The following is an 18,372-nucleotide window of genomic DNA, read 5'->3' as shown; positions in this document are numbered from 1 at the left end:
AATAACTGGGCTTGCACATGAAAACTTATAGCTTGAATAAAACTTTGTTGGTTTTAAAGGTGCCACTGGACTCAAACTTTGTTATGCAGGAAAAGTGACCACTGAAAGGAAGAGAAACTGTGTGCTAGTTCTTCTATTGATGAAATTCATTATGTGTGGTGGTTACAAATCCATTAGCATCACCACTGTTAAACCACACCATATTTATACACCCCACTAGAACAATGGCCCTGATTTTCCAGACTCTTCCACTTTAAAAAGGTAGAGATCATATTCTGACCCACACACCACTTCTGACATATAGCAATGGGTGTCACCCAAGCTCACAGCTAAAACACCATTAAGATCGGGACTAATTCTGTCAGCAGACAGGAGTAGTAGAGGCTTATGATAGGTGCTGATTATAAAGTCCACAATTCTAAGGGACTGTGATCTGCAAGATTAATAGGAAGTCTAGAGACATCACTTTACCATAGGAAGATGAATTTTCAGAAAGTAACCCCAAATGATGAATAGTCACATTTTACAGTTATTTAGTTTCTACTGATAGGAATAACACTCCACCTTAATAGCATATATTCAAAGCTTTTAGTCCAAATATATTCCTAGTGTGTTTTTCCCCACCTGCTGAGGGGGAAATTAAATGCAAACAAAGAGGCATAAAGGAGAAGAAACTAATACAGGACACCCAGAGTGCTGAGAGGGTGTAGGAAGGCGTAGAAGAGATTGAAAGGAAGGAAAAGCACTTACAGATCCAGTTCTGCAAAGGTCATTGAGCAAAGAGTCCATTAACATAAGAGTCATTACAATATAAAATAGCACTTTGCTGCATTAGCACATATGTCCAAACTATTGCCAGAATAAGAGAGATGTAGAGAATGAACCATTGCATCTCCCTGTGCTTAATTTTATACTTTTTGATAAATTCAGATTAAACTCTGTATGAATTGTCAGGTAGGAATAGAGCAGTTTATGTATTTAAATGATAGCCACCCCTATTTAATTTTTAAACTCCTTTTCAACTTTTTATTTCTTTTTTATATTTTTGGAGAGCTGGGTATTTAGTAGGCATTAACCAATTTAGGTAATCCTTCAATAAATTCAGACAAAACCATAGATCTCCCAAAGGAAGCCTCAGGTTCAGCTGTACCATTTCTACCACAGAATAGTGCAAACAAAGCTGAGAATGCATTACAGCTGAGCAAATCCAGCTCCATCAAAGGTTGCCTTAATACAGATAACTAATAGTTTCCTGGGTAGAGATGACTCATCCAGCCATTTCCATGGGGCCTAGATATTATAATAGGAATTATAATAGGAATTAGCATCATCTATATCTATATCGACTTCTAGTGTGATTGACCTTGTTGGATGGATTGAGGGTTTATAGTTTTCCAGCAATTTCCCCACTGAGCACTGAACCCTGCCTTTTTGTTACTTAAAAAAAAACACTTGGAGATGTAGTTAATATATGTGTTAAATTGAAGGAAAAAAAATAAAATGATGCCATTAAATGATTAAACTGAATCATTTAATGGGAAATGCATGTTTATGTTTGTAAAAACATACATTACAAGAGATTTCCTGATGGACGCATACCTCTTTTGGCGAACATGGTACTTCTCATGTAATATTTATAAGTGAATGAACACATTAGCAGTTCTGAGTACATGTAACACATCACACAGTGTAATGTCACTGTGGAAATAAGGAAATACAATAAACCATTTAAATGTATACACTATGGGCAATGATGATTTGTATTTTAAAAATTTAACTCTCCAAAATGAAATCTTGCCTTGTCTCCAGTCTAAGTACAACTTTTGGTGGTTGTCTCTTGCCTAGTTCTGAGGAATAAATCCAGATCTCATCTGTACCACATCAGACATTGGGTAGGAATTTACGGAACTGAATGTTCTGCCATTGCAAAAAAAGAAGAAAGCCTACACACAAATATACTAGTATACAGTCTAGGCTGTCAGCCTTCTCCCCAATATCCTAGACCTCAAAGCAGAGGTTGTATAGGGAGGGACATTAAGTCAACAGCCTGCATTTGTATAGTTGTGGCGTAGGGCTGGAAATTCAATGAACAGTACACTGTAAGTGCTGAAGATGTGAATGGGATGAAACGGTTAGGGATGAAGAGATGAAAACTAAGCTTTTTCTTATGACTGCCAATAAAGGTACTCTGAATCTATGACTGCTTGACATTCTAAACTCCTAAACTTCATTTTCTAACAAAACTACACAAGTTTTTCTTCTCATATTAATGAGTTTTTATAGCAGCAATATGGTATCTCCAGGTGGTGCAGTTATAATGAAATACACACCCCTAGAGAATGCTTCTTAACACCCCAGAGGTGATGATAACTAGCCCCCCTGTCATGCCTTATTGCTTACAGAGATGCTGATGGCAGCAACTAGAAAGAATTGTAAAACCCAAGCAGCATGCAAAATTAAGCTGCACTGTCCATTTGTTAATTATAAAGGGCTACAAACACTGCCGGAGAGCACCCTCTCCTCTTTTACTCTGTCATCATAATTAAAAAGTTTTACTATGTAGTTTTGTATTGCAACAACATCGATCAAAGTCCACTGCCTGACATGTGCAAGCAGAAGCAATATGTTCCGCATAGGTTACTTCTGGAATTGTGTTACTTAACGTAATACAGCCCTGTCATGTTCCTGCGAACTTGCCAAATATACCTGCCACAACTGAAGCAACCTTTTCTGTTACCAGTTACAGTCCCCTGTCAAGCATGCCTTAAAAATGGAATGATTGTGCATCTATTGTGTGATTCTGCAGAAGCAAAAAATGTACATATCAGCCCCCCCACACACACACACACACACTCGCTTTTAGTTGAACTCCCACTTCTAGAAGCTGTTATGGTTGCTCATGGGACATGCATAAATGTCTATATGGTGTAAAAGAGAATTCTCAGAGTCAAGGAGGTGGAAAACTTTGTAAGTAGAATGTTGTGTTTGTGTGTGTAAGAGAGAGATCCCCGGAAATACAGTATGAAAGGGCTCATTCACATATGTTTGTGCAATAACCCACAGTTATCTATTACAACCTTCTGCAATAATTGTTATAGAGGAGCTAAGGTCTGGTTCCTACATTAGATTGGCCCTTCAGTTTGAGGAGCAAATGTTTACAGTATGTGCACAGACATTACATATAGGCTGTGATTTGAGTAATTTTGCTTGTTAATACTTCTGTTTAGACATTTTAATATTATAAAGTGACATATTTATGTTCGTTATAGCATCATTGTAATACAGTGGTGGTTTGGATGGTTAGAAATGCAGTGTTGTTATTATTATGTCCCATAATTATTTGGGGCAGCTTTCTGAAAGCATTACTTACTGTTCTTGAACTGGAATGCTCATTGACCTTTCAAACATAGCAAAGGACTACTTCAACCCCTCCCCCCAAAAAAACTGGCTAATCATTTTTCTCAACCCCACACAATGTTTCTGCTGCTTCCAAATGAGTTAGGTGATTAAAACACCTGGTTTCCAACTAGATGCCTCAGTGGCTGAGCCACAAAAAAAACTGTCTTCAGTTTTGTAAAATCAGTATAATGATAATTTCCATTAGTTGCCACATTGACCATCATTCCATGGCTGGTTCAAGACATGCCACCCCATACTGAGGACATTTGTGTTCTTCTCTCTGTTTATCAGCATGATTTCATGAAAAAGAACCTACAGGGTCCTGTGATATAACTGTAATTCATTTATTTTGGATTTTATATTCCGCCCGATCTTCAGAAACTCAGGGCAGATTGTCTCTTATTTTTAATTTCTCTTACATATAATATATAATGCTTATCCCTGTGTTAAGAAGCAGTTACGCCATACATCATCTTAGGGTGTTGGGTTATAGCTCCCTCTTGCCATTTCCTCTGTTGGATATTTTTTCTCGGGGGGGGGGGTCGAGTTCTACCGCCATGTTCTTTATTCTGTTGCTTGTGATTTTATGTCCTGTTCTGATGTTTTAATGGAGTTTTATTGGGGTTTTTAGTTACAGACTGTTTGTAATCCACCAAGAGCTGGCTTCGGGAGTGGTGGGAAATAAAAATCTAAATAATAATTATTATTATGAATTCATTAACAGGGACCACAGCTGTATGGCAGAATGCATTTTAATGAGTGCTACAATTGCTCCCTGATAAACAAAAAGGGGGTTTGCAGCACCATAAACAGGTTTATTGAAGTATAATAATTGCTGAAATAACAGCCAGCTCCTCAAAGGCAAAAAGAATAGTGGGAAAGTGTCATTCATTCAGCTCTCTTGCTGCAACAGAGACCTTTCCATATATACTTTATGCCACCCTGTACTTTTGATAAACTGTATTGCTTAGAAAGGTTGAATGAAAGAAATTTTAGAGAAAACATCTGTCGGAAAACAAACAAACAAAAACCCTGGAAGCTTACTTGGAAGAGTGAAATCATTCTGGAATAAGCAAGCCTGCAGCATGGCTAAAAACATTGTGCTGTGTCCTGAGAAATGTAGGTGTTATTACTTCAGGATCTCCGACTCTGTAGGAACAGCCCACTTGTTATTTCAAGCTGGCTCAAAAGAAACATTAGCACTGATTACACCCGTAGCCTTGAGCACTTTGCCCTTCCTTTTGGCTAGTTAAAAAAAAAAAGGATTTTGTTCAGCAATCTACAACTCAGTGGTACTTGTGTGGATAGGAGCCCTGGAAAGAGTATAAAGGATGATGAAAAATAATTGAAACTTTTAATTGTATAATTTGTACACACAACAGTAGACCCATTTTCATTCAGCCCTGTCCTCTGGGCTGGTTGCTGCATCATTCTTCTGCAATAGGGGAAAGACCCAGCAACTAAATAGTTTTCGCAGTTATATATAAACAAAACAACCGAGGGAAGTGAAGCCTAGCTCACTTCAAACTGCAGTAGAGCTGCAGCGAATCCTTTCTGTCTGCCCTTTGCGTTCCAAGACAATAACCAGAACCAAATGGCCACAAATAGCTGAAAATTCTGCCAGTCCTACACTCCTCTCCTCCCACCATCCTCTTGGCAAGTCGCCTTGTGCCTGCAAATATATTTATGGCTCCTCATTTGTTGGGGCCTTCAGTATGTGCAGATTTCTGAGCATATATCCTCCCAGACTTGGAGATTCAATCTTTGTGTTTTGAACAAAGAACACTTGAGTGGCCTGGGAATAGAGAACACCAAAACAGCCAGAGAAAACAGAAGCAAGTTATGAAAACAGCAGGGTGAGAGGTAGCATATAACAGCTGAATAAGTCACATGGTAAATCATGTTACAATAGGAGGTTAGGTCAATCAATGGCTCTTTAGCCTGGAAGGCAAAATGGAACAAAGAAGAAGAAGAAGTAGTAGTTTGTAGTAGTAGTAGTAGTAGTAGTAGTTGGTTCTTACATGCTACTTTACCAGAAGGAGTCTCAAAGCAGCTTACAACCATTTCCCCTTTTCTCTCCCCACAACAGACACCCTGAAAGGTAGATAAGGCTGAGAGAGCCCTAATATTATTGCTCAGTCAGAACAGCTCTATTAGTGCTGTGCCAAGCCCAAGGTCACCCACCTGGCTGTATGTGAAGGAGCAGGAAATCAAATCCAGTTTGCCTGATTAGAAGCTGCCACTTTCAACCACTATCCCAAGCTGGCTCTTGAGAGGTAGTCTACCTCTGAAGAGAAAGAGTTGAGGGCATTCAGCAGAGCCCTTGCCCTCTATTGTCAGTTTCCAACTTGTCAGTTTCTATTGGAAACAAAATGCTGTTCTAAAAGATAGTGCAGATTGGTCTTGGCTAGCAAGGCTCATGTTCTTAAAGGGAAGCATAGAAAATTCAGCAATTAATAAATGTATCAAAAAATAAACGCAGGGCTGAGTGACATCACATCTCACATATCCTCTCCCTCCACTTCATGCTGTATCTTTCCATCCTCTGTCCCATGTGATCTATGACATAAAGTTCCTGTAGGACAACTGGCTGAACAGTCATCTACTCATTAGTGTGTGTACCAGCACCTGCCTTCCCAAAACTCATTTTATTTTTCCATACCCTTCTCAAATGGCTTTCTGATAATAGAATAAATGTGGGTAGCATTTTGAGCTCAGTTTCTAGAATTTGGAATCAGATGCCCTTGCTGGAGATTTCCACTTTTCTGGTTTACATGTTTTCTTCCAGTTTTAAGAAAAGTTAAATTATTATTTTCACTGACTGGTTGGAGCTGTTTTTTTTTTCTGTATTGGTTGGCAAGTGTGGTCTTTTTGCACTTTGATCACTACTTTATAGATTGACTTTAATGGAGCTCCTCTGCCTGGAGAATGGCTGTTATGTCAGGAGAATAACATTTCATTCATGAAGCAGGAAAGAGCAAATTCTGCAAATCTCTTCTCCTACTACAGACACCCACTTATTTACCATTGTGTTGTGTATCCTCGAACAACCTCTGAGGGTTCTTTGACAACTCAGTAGCAGAACTGGGGGAAGGCTCAGTGCAGCAGGAAGGGGCAGAGAGAGAGAGTCCTGCGGTGCCACTTTCTTTTTCCTGATGATGCTAGGGATCCAGCCCTTGGTTCTTGCTGTGTTTTAAGTTGTTGTAATGCTTTTAACATTTTTCATTGCTTCAAGCACCTTTTGTAAACAGTATGACTTGTAACTTCATAAGTCAACAAGTGAACTCTATCTTGCACTGTATTGAACTTACAGTTGTCAAAAGAAAACAAATGAAAGGTAAACTATTTTTTCTCAAAATGTTTAAAAGAGTTTACCCACACTCATGTATGCAGTACACCAGAGGCATGCAACTGTAAAAATAAGTGTTCCGTAAAAAGAATTGATTTTAGGGTTTATTTATGCAGTCTTTCAAGAAAAATTAGTTACCATAAAGCAGTTATTCTGAATCAGGGTTACTCCATAGCCCCAGGGAAGAGTCAGGAGAACAGAGTGGCTTTCTGCTTATCTGTCTGGTCTTCAGTGGTCTCGTTCAATTCACACACCATGGAATGGGAGGGAAGAGCTGAATCTGCTGCATTCCCCCATTTTCTCCTTTTCAAAATTTCTTCTCAGAGCCCTGCTGGCAGAAAAGGGCCAGAGGAAGGCTGTTGCAAGCAAAAGGATTCAGATCTTCAATCAGGAGATGGCTGTGTCCAATGCCACAGAGTCTACCCTCCAAAGCAGCCATTCTCTCCATCGAAACTGATTACTGTAGTGTGGAGATGAGCTATAATTCCAGGGGATCCCCAGGTCCCACCTGGAGGCTGGTATCTCTAGCCGAGAGCTAGAAGGAGAAGGAGAAGGAGAAGAAGAAGAAGGAGTTGATTCTTATATGCCATTTTTCTCTACCCGAAGGAGTCTGAAAGTGGCTTACAGTCGCCTTCCCTTTCCTCTCTCCACAACAGACACCCTGTGAGGTGGGTGAGGCTGAGAGAGCCCTAATATCACTGCTCAGTCAAAACAGCTTTATCAGTGCCATGGCGAGCCCAAAGTCACCCAGCTGGCTGCATGTGGGGGAGCGCAGAATCGAACCTGGCTCACCAGATTAGAAGCCCACACTCCTAACTACTACACCAAACTGGCTCTCTACCATGCCTTGATCCAGTGCTCTCTACTATGCCAAGATCCAGTGCATCTTGCTAGGAGTACCAACCTCCTGGTGGTGACTGGAGAGCTTTCAAAGTTACACGTGATCTCCAAATCATGCAGGATCATTTCCCCTGAGGAGAATGGGTGCTTTGTGTGGTGAACTTTATGATAGCTCAGATGAATGCTTCCTTGTTTTCCTCAGGCAAGGTATTGCACACACAAAAATGAAAACAACTTATTATTTAATAAGCACTTTATTTATTGGTGATGCCAGGCACACTGTAAACATGTGACTTTCAGGGGCATGATAAATGACCAACTTGTATCAATCCTGGGGTTACTTGAAGCCTGAAGAATCTTTCAGGGTTCTTCCTCCACAGTCTTCTTACTCCACAGTCAAAAGTTTGAAAGGGCAATACCACTCTAGCTCTGAGCTCAACAAACATTGTTCCTTGCTTTGTTTATTCAAATTTGCACAGAAAACTATGTCAAGATGTATCAGGATTGAAAGTAATTATTGGCTGAGTTCCGCTACAAGGGAGTCCCCTCTCTACATCCTTCCCTGTACTCAGGTAAAAATTTCCTCCAAAATGCAGCTCACTGTCCCACCCAGTCACTGTTTTATCTCTTTGACTTTCTTCAGCCCTGGGAGCTTCTGGGAAGGTGTATAGACATTTTTTCAAACAAAGTAAAGATTTTATTTACAAAGAGGAGAGAAAAGGTTTGTTGGAATTAAGGAATCCTTTTATTTATACTAATCGATTACATTTTTGTTTCCAGTTCTTAATTACAGGCTTTGTAGATTTTTATAGGTTTCATTTTCAGATGTTAATATTCTTTAAAATTGTTCAGGTTCTTTAAAAAATTGTCCCAAAACATCTTCACTTTCTGGAGTTCCCCTGAACTCCCCTGGACTCCCCTGGTTTTTAGACAGTGGACACTCAGCTTGTGCCACAACTTCCTACCTTCCTGGATGAACCAGTAGTCCACTAAATTTTGAGATTACTAGAGCTCTACTTCACACACATGTATCTTAGGACACACACTCCTGATTTTTCCTTAAAACTAGGCAGGGTGCTCCTACTTTGGTGTAGTGGTTAGGAGTGCGGCCTTCTAATCTGGCAGGCCAGGTTCGATTCTGCGCTCCCCCACATGCAACCAGCTGGGTGACCTTGGGCTCACCACGGCACTGGTAAATGTGTGTTTTCACCACCAGGGGGCGCTAACGCGCATGCACGGTGCATGGGCCTCTGGCTCTTCACCACCCCCGGAGGCGGTCCTCAACGCTGCTTTCACAGGCAGTGGAGAACATCTCTTCTGCCTGTCAAAGTGGGGGGGGGGGGACATGCACAGTAAAAAAAACCAGACATTTTCAGATTTGGCTGAATCGATTTGGCCAAAACTAAACCAATGAAGGGTGATTTTGATGATACAGATTGTGTCCAAAATGATTGGGACTGAATCTGAATTTTTTTCTTATGAACATGCCTACTTAGAGCCTCACTTCTTAAATGCTGTTCACCACACCCTCCCGGGCTTCATGACCACCCAGTAAATAATAGATTGGTTTCAAAACCACCCTCATCTATAGACATCTCAGGATACCTGTCAAATATTCTTTCATATATAGTAATAACCCACATTGTTCTTGGAATGATCCCTTCTTCTAAGCCAATATTAAGAATTGAAAATCATCTGTTTTCAGTATTACAACATGGATGCACACACATCACTTAGTTAAAGCTCTTCTCACTCTACAGGCCCAGCATCTTCTGCAAACAGAAGCCCAGATCCTCAGGGCTTTTACATGAGAAAGCATACATTTTAGCTTGTATAATCTTCTCTGCAATATTCTCTCAAGGTGATTTATATGACAACCTTTATTTGCATTCTTTCAAATGGTACTAAATTCTGCCACAACCCATTAAATATTGATAGTACTGGTTCCCATGTAAAACCACACGAGAATATTTAATTTTATCTTCCATCTGACACTATTCTCCTGTGGAATCAAAACAGCAAAGTTTATACTTTTAAAAAGTTAATGGGGGGTTCATAACCTTTTTATCATTTGTTCATTATTTAGACTGCAGCAAATATTTATTTACAATTTCAAAATGTTCTCATTAATATTCTGTAGTAATTATTTTTTGCTACTAGTGGTTAACTTAACAGCAAACCAAACAAGACTATTAGGACAGTGAATCAATTAAGGAAGTTTTACATGATTAAACATCTGCCATTTAACCTAGTAATAGATTAATAAACAGATTACTTTTCAATATATTTGCATATTATTAAAATCTAAATATAGATTGCTTCTTGAGATAATTTACAAACTAATAACCTCAGCTACAATTTTTGTTTGAAAGATCATCTCTAATTATAGCATTTATTTCATTTCTTTTTGAATTATCATATCAAGAATGGGAAAAAGTTTATTTTAATGCTCAGAGGGGGAAATATGTCAGATTTTAAGTGCTCAAATCCAGAACTGAGCCGATCCCATTCTTTAATACCATTATTAAATTCAATCCTAATTGGGGGGAAAAACTACAGTCAGTAATATTTGGAAAAATTGTATCTGTTCATTATTCTGATCCCCCCCCCCCCCGCCCCATATGCATGGTTTAGAATGCAAGAAAATCAGAAGGCAAAGTGAAGAGAGAGTTATTTAGCAGATGGGTGATAGGGATGTATATCCATCAGCAGATCTATAGACAGATCATGTTACTAATGAAGTTTTATATTAAAGGCCTTTGTTGTTTATATCTTTCATTGGCTTGAGGAGGCTTGGTTTTGTTTCAGTGCAAGCAGAAATGCTCCTATTCGTTTTCCATGCATTGGGAAAAAATTTGGGTTACACATTCTGTCATGCAGGCAGACAGTGTTGCAGACTGGTACAAATACCACATTGCTATCCTCCCAGCAATATGCAATCATTTGTTTGTGTGTGTGTATGTACCTAAATTCATGAATCAAGGCAATTTAAACAGATTTTTCATCAATTCTGGGAGACACTGGGCTTGCAGGAAAATCTTACTATAGGAAGAATAGGGGTAGGAGTTTTTGTGTGTGTGTTTTTTTTTTAATCTTGAAAATGTGAACTATTGTCTGCACAGCCACAGATAACAAGGGAACAGTTTTCAGAAAGCTATGGCAGGTGCAGGTTGCAGCATTTGAAGAAGAGGGGAAGAGAAGGCCAGTAAGTGAGCAGAGGTGAAAGTCAAGAAAAGAAGAGCTGGATGGCTGGTGCTGCTGCCTGGAAGAAATTAAACTGGATTTACTCCACTTTACACTCTGGTAAGACCTCACTAGGAATACTCTGTTCAGTTTCGGGCAACACAACTGAAGAAAGATGTTGAGAAACTGGAGCATGACCAGAAGAGGGCTACGAAGATGGTGAGCGGTTTGGAAACCAAGTCGTGTGAGGAAAGATTCAGGGAGCTTGGTCTGTTTGGTAACCATCTTCAAATACTTGAAGGGCTGTCATATAGAAGATGGAGCAGAGTTGTTTTCTATTGCCCCAGAGGGTCGGACCAGAACCAATGGGTTGTAATTAATTCAAAAGAATTTTTGGCTAAACATCTGAAACAAGTTCCTGACAGTTAGCTTCAAATCTCGTTCATAAGAATGGGCTTTGAAAGGGTCCTCCCCTTCAGCTTCCCGGCTGCTTTCCAGGCCGGTGGGAGGTGCTGAGGGCGAGGGGGGTTGAGGGAGTGCTTCCCGGGGGCATGGCAAGCACACCCAGGGCCTCGCAGAGGCTTTCCAGGCCTTTGGGAAGTGCTCCCTCGCCCTCACCCCACCCCCACCGTGGCCGGGCCTCTTACCTGGGGCCCTGCAAATGCAGCAGCGGAGTCACAGACGTGCCTGGCTCTAACAACCAGGCATGTCTGTGAGGCAAGGGGTGAGAGCTTGGTGAGGGAGGATGAGAGCTGTAGAGGCAAGGCAGCTGGTTGCACCCTGATTGGCCCTATTCCAACTCAGACAGGGAGGGTGGGAGCTGTAGGGGCAGGGCCAATCAGGGTGCAGCTGGCTGCACCCTGATTGGCCCTGGAGAGTCCGGACCGTTCATCCCCCAAGGCTGTTTCACCATTGAGATGCACCAAATGAATAAGATGTAGAATGTGAGGGTGGGCAAGAAGGGATGTGCCAGTGTTTGTGTCTTGTGGCCCTTCCTTGCATACCAAGGGAATTGCTGATCACCATTGTGGGATGGTAGGTGAATTTCCTCCAGGCCAGGCTGGATTCTGGAGACTTTTTGTGTGTGGGAGGATCACTTGGGCATGAATTTGGGGTCACTGTGGGTGGGTAGGTAGTTGTGAGTTCCTACATTTTGCAGGGGGCTGGACATGATGCCCCTGGAGGTCCCTTCTAGCTATAAGAGTCTATGGATAGACAAAAAAAGGTTGTTGTGATGGACAGAAAGACAAATGAAACAGTGTGGCTTTCTCCTACAGGGAGAGAAGGCAGACAAACAGCAGAGGCTGAGAGAGGAGAGGGAGGAGGTGGTAAGTAAAAGCACATAGTTACTTCAAATCCTCTAGCTGCAGGAGTGAGTGAGGTATATGTCTAAACATTTATTCCTCGCTTAAAGTAAACACAGTGACAGTGATCACGTCCTGACTATGCCTAAGGGAAACAAGCAAGCCATGATAAATGGACTTTACTCCAAGCTTTACTGCCTTCCCTTGTTCTCCAGTCATAAGGCTCTCACGGGGCTGCCTCCTTCCTTCAGCTACAGAAACTGGGGGGAAATATGTGTCCCTCCCATCCCATCTAATTGGAATGGCAGCAACAATATAACAGTAATCCTATGGAGGAAGGACTGAGGCTTTTGAACTCTGGTGCTGGAGAAGACTCTTGCGAGTCCCTTGGACTGCAAGGTGAACAAACCGGTCAGTCCTAGAGGAGATCAGCCCTGACTGAAACTCAGATACTTTGGCCACCTCATGAGAAGGAAGGACTCCCTGGAGAAGAGCCTAATGCTGGGACGATTGAGGGCAAAAGAAGAAGGGGACGACAGAGAATGAGGTGGCTGGATGGAGTCACTGAAGCTGTAGGTGCAAACTTAAATGGACTCCGGGGAATGGTAGAGGACAGGAAGGCCTGGAGGATCATTGTCCATGGGGTTGCAATGAGTTGGAAATGACTTTGCAACTAACAACAACAACAACAATGAGGGAAGGAATCCGAATATAGTCCTTACAAGGATTATGCTGGACTCTAAAACGTAACAATGCTAAAAGCATCACACAAAAGAGAACCTCTCCTACCCAAAAAACAAAACAAAAACCCTTACACTACTAATGAGAACTAACCATAACATAATCTGCAATATTTTGTGTGGGCCCCATTTGTATGTTCTAATAGTGAGGTTGGCCAGATCTGAAGATGTTTATATCTGGCGACCAGAAAACTGAACAAAAAAGACAGATCTTACTGTAAACCTGACCAATGTTCCAGATTTGCAAGAAAAATCTGGAATCTAAAAGAACTACAGCACACAGTTGGGGGATTAAAAAACCCAAATGATAAAAGGGGCCTGTTTAGTATTATATATTGCATGGTGTTTGTTCCTTTGAGCACTTGGATGTTGGAGGCAAAGAGCTGCTTCCCACATGTATCGAAATGTATCGGGGCTGTTATATAAAGGCAATGGGTTACGCTTTCAGTTCAGTTCAGTTCCTGTTGTGGTTAATAAAGAGTATTGTTATGGTTAAGTGCAGCCTTGCTCCGCTTTTTTACTGCTCTTCAGGCTTTGAGAAACCCCAGAAGTGACATGATCATGCAGAATACAGTTGGAAGGCATAATACCCACCCAGAGCCCCTCCCCATCCTACCCTCTTCAGCCCCATCACTAGCCATTTTGGGGGCAAGTCGACATGACCACATATGGTAATAACATACAATAAATGTTTAATTATTTTTTAAAAATGTATACAAATTTAATTAACTCCCACCTATTTAGGAAACTATCCCAGTGGCACGAAAAACCATGTTTTCAAGAACCCCTGTTTGAGGAAACCTGGTTAAGAACAACCTAGGGGGCCTTCATTCTCAATATCTAATACATAGCTCTAACAAAGGTGATAGAGAACCACAAATTTTCAAAGCTTGGTTTCTCTGAGTAAAATGTGTGGCTGCGGCAGGACTCTTTCCACAGCTATTTTGATCTTTTAGGAAAGAGTCACCAGAGCCAGACCTGACAGCAACCACCGAATAACTTGATATCATCTGACTTGCATGACTCACCTAGGCCTGGCTGTGACCATTTCTACAGTGAGATTATCCACCAGGTTAGCATTGTTAAAAACTGAAATAATGGAAACATTTCCCCACATAAATCCAAGCATTTGGGAGGAAATTCAAATGTCACTCTCCTTTAACACATGTTTTTGAACACCTCTGATACCCTGACTTTTAATTTTCTGCAAATGTTAACTCGCAGTTTCTTTGTGGGGAAATCCAGCATTCTCCCCCCTCCCCCCCTCACGCCTTGGCAATGGTCATTTGTTTGCATGTTCCAATAACTTGTTTTCACCCTGCCTACAGCCCTCCCCTCCTCCATCAGTACCCCCCCCCCTTTTTTTTAAATAATGAATTAATTATGTTACAACACTGCCAGGCAATAACAAAGACAAGAGAGACTTTGAAAAGTGGATTTATTACCTGGAAAGTATTCCCCACTCCCTTTTTGAAGTGCTCATTATTTTAAGGAGTAAAAAAATTGGGGGCATGGGCTTCTGCTTTACATTTTCTCTCTTCCCAATCACTTCAATTTGCAGAATTGCTTCCCTGAACTTCCAAAGGAGGGATGCCTCAGCAAATCTCCCATTGCTATGCACACTGCTCTCCCCAGACCCTCCAAGAACCAGTTCAAACAACACCCTCCCTTAGGAATAAAGAACTCATGGAGGAGGAAAATAAATTCCCAGCTTCTCTCTGGGGGTTAGTGGCTTCTTTGTTACTAAGGCAGTCGTACTGGTGTTGTGAATGGGAAAGAGGGGAGAAAGTACTCTGCAAGTGACTCAGGAAACAACAAATGTGGTGGGAAAAGGGAAAGGAATGCAAACTGGGGGGGGGGGGGAAGAAATAAGGTAAATGCCAGTTCTTCAACTCCTCTGGTCATAGGCAGTGTCTATCATGCTGTCTTTAGGTGTGTGACTTTCAATCACACACAAGAGAGAAAGAGGGAGTGAGAGAGCAGGCCCTACCAAGCCAGACAAGATAAGCCACCTTGAGCAGGGTTCTGAAGAAGCAGCACAGACATTTCTTTGATAAAAATTCAAGAGATTAGTTAGATTTTTCAACAACTTTACTTTCATTTAAAAGTAATTATGACTTTCCCCCAGATACGAATCCCTTCCATCTCAGTTGTTTTTAGTCTGAGTAGAGAAAAAAGTCAAGCAACCCCCACACAAATGTCCATCACCATTCATGTATGAAGAAAAGGGAAGGTGAGGTATCTATCTGCTACAAAATTGGAGAACATGGCATGTACTTGCCTACTCTGGCACAGGACTGTATTGTATAAGGTTTCTTTCCACATTTTTCTTCCAGCAAGACTCATTTCCTGTGGGAGAAAAACATGTCAAGATTAGATTATATTAAAAATTACCTCAGCATGTTCACTGACAGCCTGCAAGGGAAACAAGGCATATGGTGAAATGGGCTAGTTGGAATCCTTGTGAGATTCAGGTTGAGGTCATCTAACAGATGATCAAGACACACATGGCAAATGTAGGCCATAAGCACAGTGTACACAATTAACACAAATACATTCTGTGAAAAAAGAAGCAGAAATAAAATTAGGAATGTAGGTCAAAGTTCACAGAAACAAGGAGAGCTCCAAGAAAATCATCAAACCCTCCAAATAAAGACCCCAAACAATAGTTACATGTGTGAGTAAAATGAGAGTCTATAAATTACAAAATTAACAATCCATCTTATTGAACTAGCCTAGCATTGTGTGTGTTTCCTAAAAGCCTACCCATGAGGCTTACCAGCATTGGGCAATCTTACCCTGGCTCCAAATTCTCCACCATGAGCCACACTTTGCTTTTTGCACATGCCTCAAAGAGTCAAATTAAGTCACCTCACCTCCCAACAACCCATTATGCATGAGCTGGAATGCTCGAAATGGCGGCAACAGGGAAAATCCCTGATTATGCCAGACATCGCTGCCATCCAGGGCCCAGCCCGACCCAGGCCCTCAGAAGACCCACATTAATGAAACGCGGGTTCTTCTGGAGTTCTGGGACTCCAGGCAAGGACTAGTTCGGGCTAGCCCTCTGCATAATGGGTCCTGCAGGGACGCCTCTCACCCCTGCAGGCTCCGTGGCTCCACGGAGACGACAGGGGCGACCCCCCCACCATGGTGGGAGAGCAGCATGCTGCTCCCCACCATCATGCAGTGAGGGGCCCCTGCCCCTAATCCCCCCACAGCAGCTGCTGCCACCACTAATTAACGCTCCCGGTGCTTCCAGCCTCATGTTGTGTGTGCAAGGACATGGCACTGGCACAGCTGGTGGAGCTCCCCGCACCCTCTGTGGATACATGGGGGACGGTGGGGCTTCTGGCCCTGCCGCAACGGCACGGCAGTAGCACGGCATAGCTGTCGCCATGCATAATAGGTCAAGTGCACAGACTGCATAGTGTAAATACTAATACATTAACTTCCCTCCCTTCCAGATTCCTAGTACCATTGAGCCAAGAGTGGCATATTTGGGCATCTCCTCCCATCCTCTGATGCCTCAGGATGCTTTGTTGGTGTAAAAATGAATAATCTAACTCACACAAGTACAACCAGAACCCTCTTGTGTGTAAACAACCCTTTACAATCAGGCTTAATTATAGGCACTAACTCTACCACACATGAAGCCTGGAGGGGGATTTCCTTTTCACACCAGAGAGACACACACACACCTCATTCTTGTTCCGTCCTCAAGTGACTATCCCATTCCATATTGCAGGAGAGTATAAGGGAAACAGGACAGTTCTAAATAGTTTCAATTTCCTGACCTTTGATTGGCTGCCTCAAAAAACTTAGTTATTCCTGATCCCTGCCCTCCAGTCTGATGCCTGTAATCAGGTGATGGGTGGTACATGCATTTTTAGCACCCTGTAATTTCCTGAAAGACATATTGGCATCTGGGAAACCATGGGATGGGGTATGCTTGGTTGAATTGTATGGCTTTTCCTCAGGAGCTTCAGGTGGTAGTTAGTCTGCATATTGTCTTCTGGCTACTCTGTCCTGCTGTGGCATTATCCACATGAAGAAACTGGTACTTTGGTTTCTCGACAGTACTTGGCTCCTTTGCAGATGCATGCCAGCTGCTATGCCAGCCCATTCCCTGTGTATGGAGCTTGGTAGAGAAATATACATCCCCCAAATACAGAGGCCAACCATTTATGCCACAAGGGAGGTGTTCGCGAGCTAACTCACATTCATCCCATACCGCCCTCCCTTGGGGGCGTTGTCCTTATCCCCACCAAATGACTCACCAGAGGATGGGGTGTCCAGCCATCGGTGGTTACCTCTTCCAGACCTGAATTCCCATCATGACAGCCATCACATCCTGGCAACCTAATGTCCCCATGGACAGTCTTCAAGGCAAGAGATATTCAAAGGAGGTCTACTTCCATGTCATAACCCTGTTAACCCATGAGTTCACCCTCTGACTACTGGCCAGTCCCAACACGAGCTCAGCTCCCGGAATCCCTGAGATCGGGCTGGTCTAAGCTGTACTAGGGGTCCCCAACCAGAGCAAACATGCAGGCACTGCTTAGGGTAGCCTATGACACCCTGTTGGCTGCTCACCTGCCTTATACTGAATCAGATCATTAGTCCACCAAGATCAGCACTGCCTTTGCAGGCTGGCAGCAGCTCCCCAGGTCCCAGACATACATCTTTCCGATCCCACCTGACTGATCCTTAAACTGGTGATCCTGGGGACTGAACCTGGGACCTACTGCATTAGACGCAGGTGCTCTGTCACTGAGCTATGGCTCTCCTGTTATGCCAGCTTCTGAGTGAGGGAAGGAATAAAAGTAAGCAGCCCACTAGCCACCCCCCATGGTAGGATCAGCAGTGCTTGCAGTGGCTGGTGTCTCCAGGCCTGCTCTCACCTAGGCTCACTGTCAGGAGGCCACAGCTCTTTCCACTGTAGGCCTGCCCCAGCCACCACCCACCAACAAGGTGTGGAAAGAGGTTTGGGGGCAGGCCTCATGCCAGTGCCAGCCACTGTGGAGAGCAAGCAGCTGGAGAGCCAGCTTGGTGTGGTGGTTAGGAGTGCGGACTTCTAATCTGGCGAGCCGGGTTTGATTCCAGATTCCCCCACATGTAGCCAGCTGGGTGACCATGGGTTTGCCACAGCACTGATGAAGCTGTTCTGTCCAAGCAGTGATATCAGGGCTCTCTCAGCCTCACCAATTTCACAGGGTGTCTGTTGTGGGGAGAGGAAAGGGAAGGCGACTGTAAGCCGCTTTGAGACTCCTTCTGGTAGAGGAAAGCAGCATATAAGAACCAACTCTTCTTTGCTGCGTCCTGGGCAAGAGGTGGGACCCATGCACATGGCACCTTTATAGGTGTCATTGGTCCCACCCAGCCAGCTGATGCACACGTGCTGCCTAATGCAACGAATACCCCGGACAGGCTACTGAGTGATCACGTCCACTTCCAGCCACCCTCTGCTGAATCAACAGTCGGCCAGGCTGAGTATTGGCTGTGTTTTAATGGGCTACTTCTGATGAATGATGAATATCCTCAGATATTCCCACTG

The 18,372-nt window shown here is 42.8% G+C and overlaps 1 long non-coding RNA gene across 8 annotated transcripts in view; it reads left to right on the top strand.

Annotated features, from left to right (window-relative positions):
• LOC143820456 (uncharacterized) overlaps positions 1 to 18,372 on the top strand; it is an 89,871-nt gene that overhangs the window by 53,282 nt on the left and 18,217 nt on the right. For 5 of the 8 annotated variants that reach the window (XR_013225354.1, XR_013225359.1, XR_013225358.1 and 2 more), the window contains 2 exons: positions 10,711 to 10,891; positions 12,049 to 12,099. This is a non-coding gene — a long non-coding RNA (uncharacterized LOC143820456). Of the gene's footprint in view, positions 1 to 10,710; positions 10,892 to 12,048; positions 12,100 to 13,771; positions 13,888 to 14,376; positions 14,477 to 18,372 lie in introns of those variants that run through there. The other 3 variants (XR_013225351.1, XR_013225357.1, XR_013225360.1) reach the window with 3 other exon arrangements.

Source organism: Paroedura picta, chromosome 1, assembly GCF_049243985.1.
Source record: "Paroedura picta isolate Pp20150507F chromosome 1, Ppicta_v3.0, whole genome shotgun sequence".
Classification (NCBI taxonomy): Eukaryota; Metazoa; Chordata; class Lepidosauria; order Squamata; family Gekkonidae; genus Paroedura; species Paroedura picta.
This window is presented reverse-complemented; position numbering and strand designations above follow the sequence as displayed.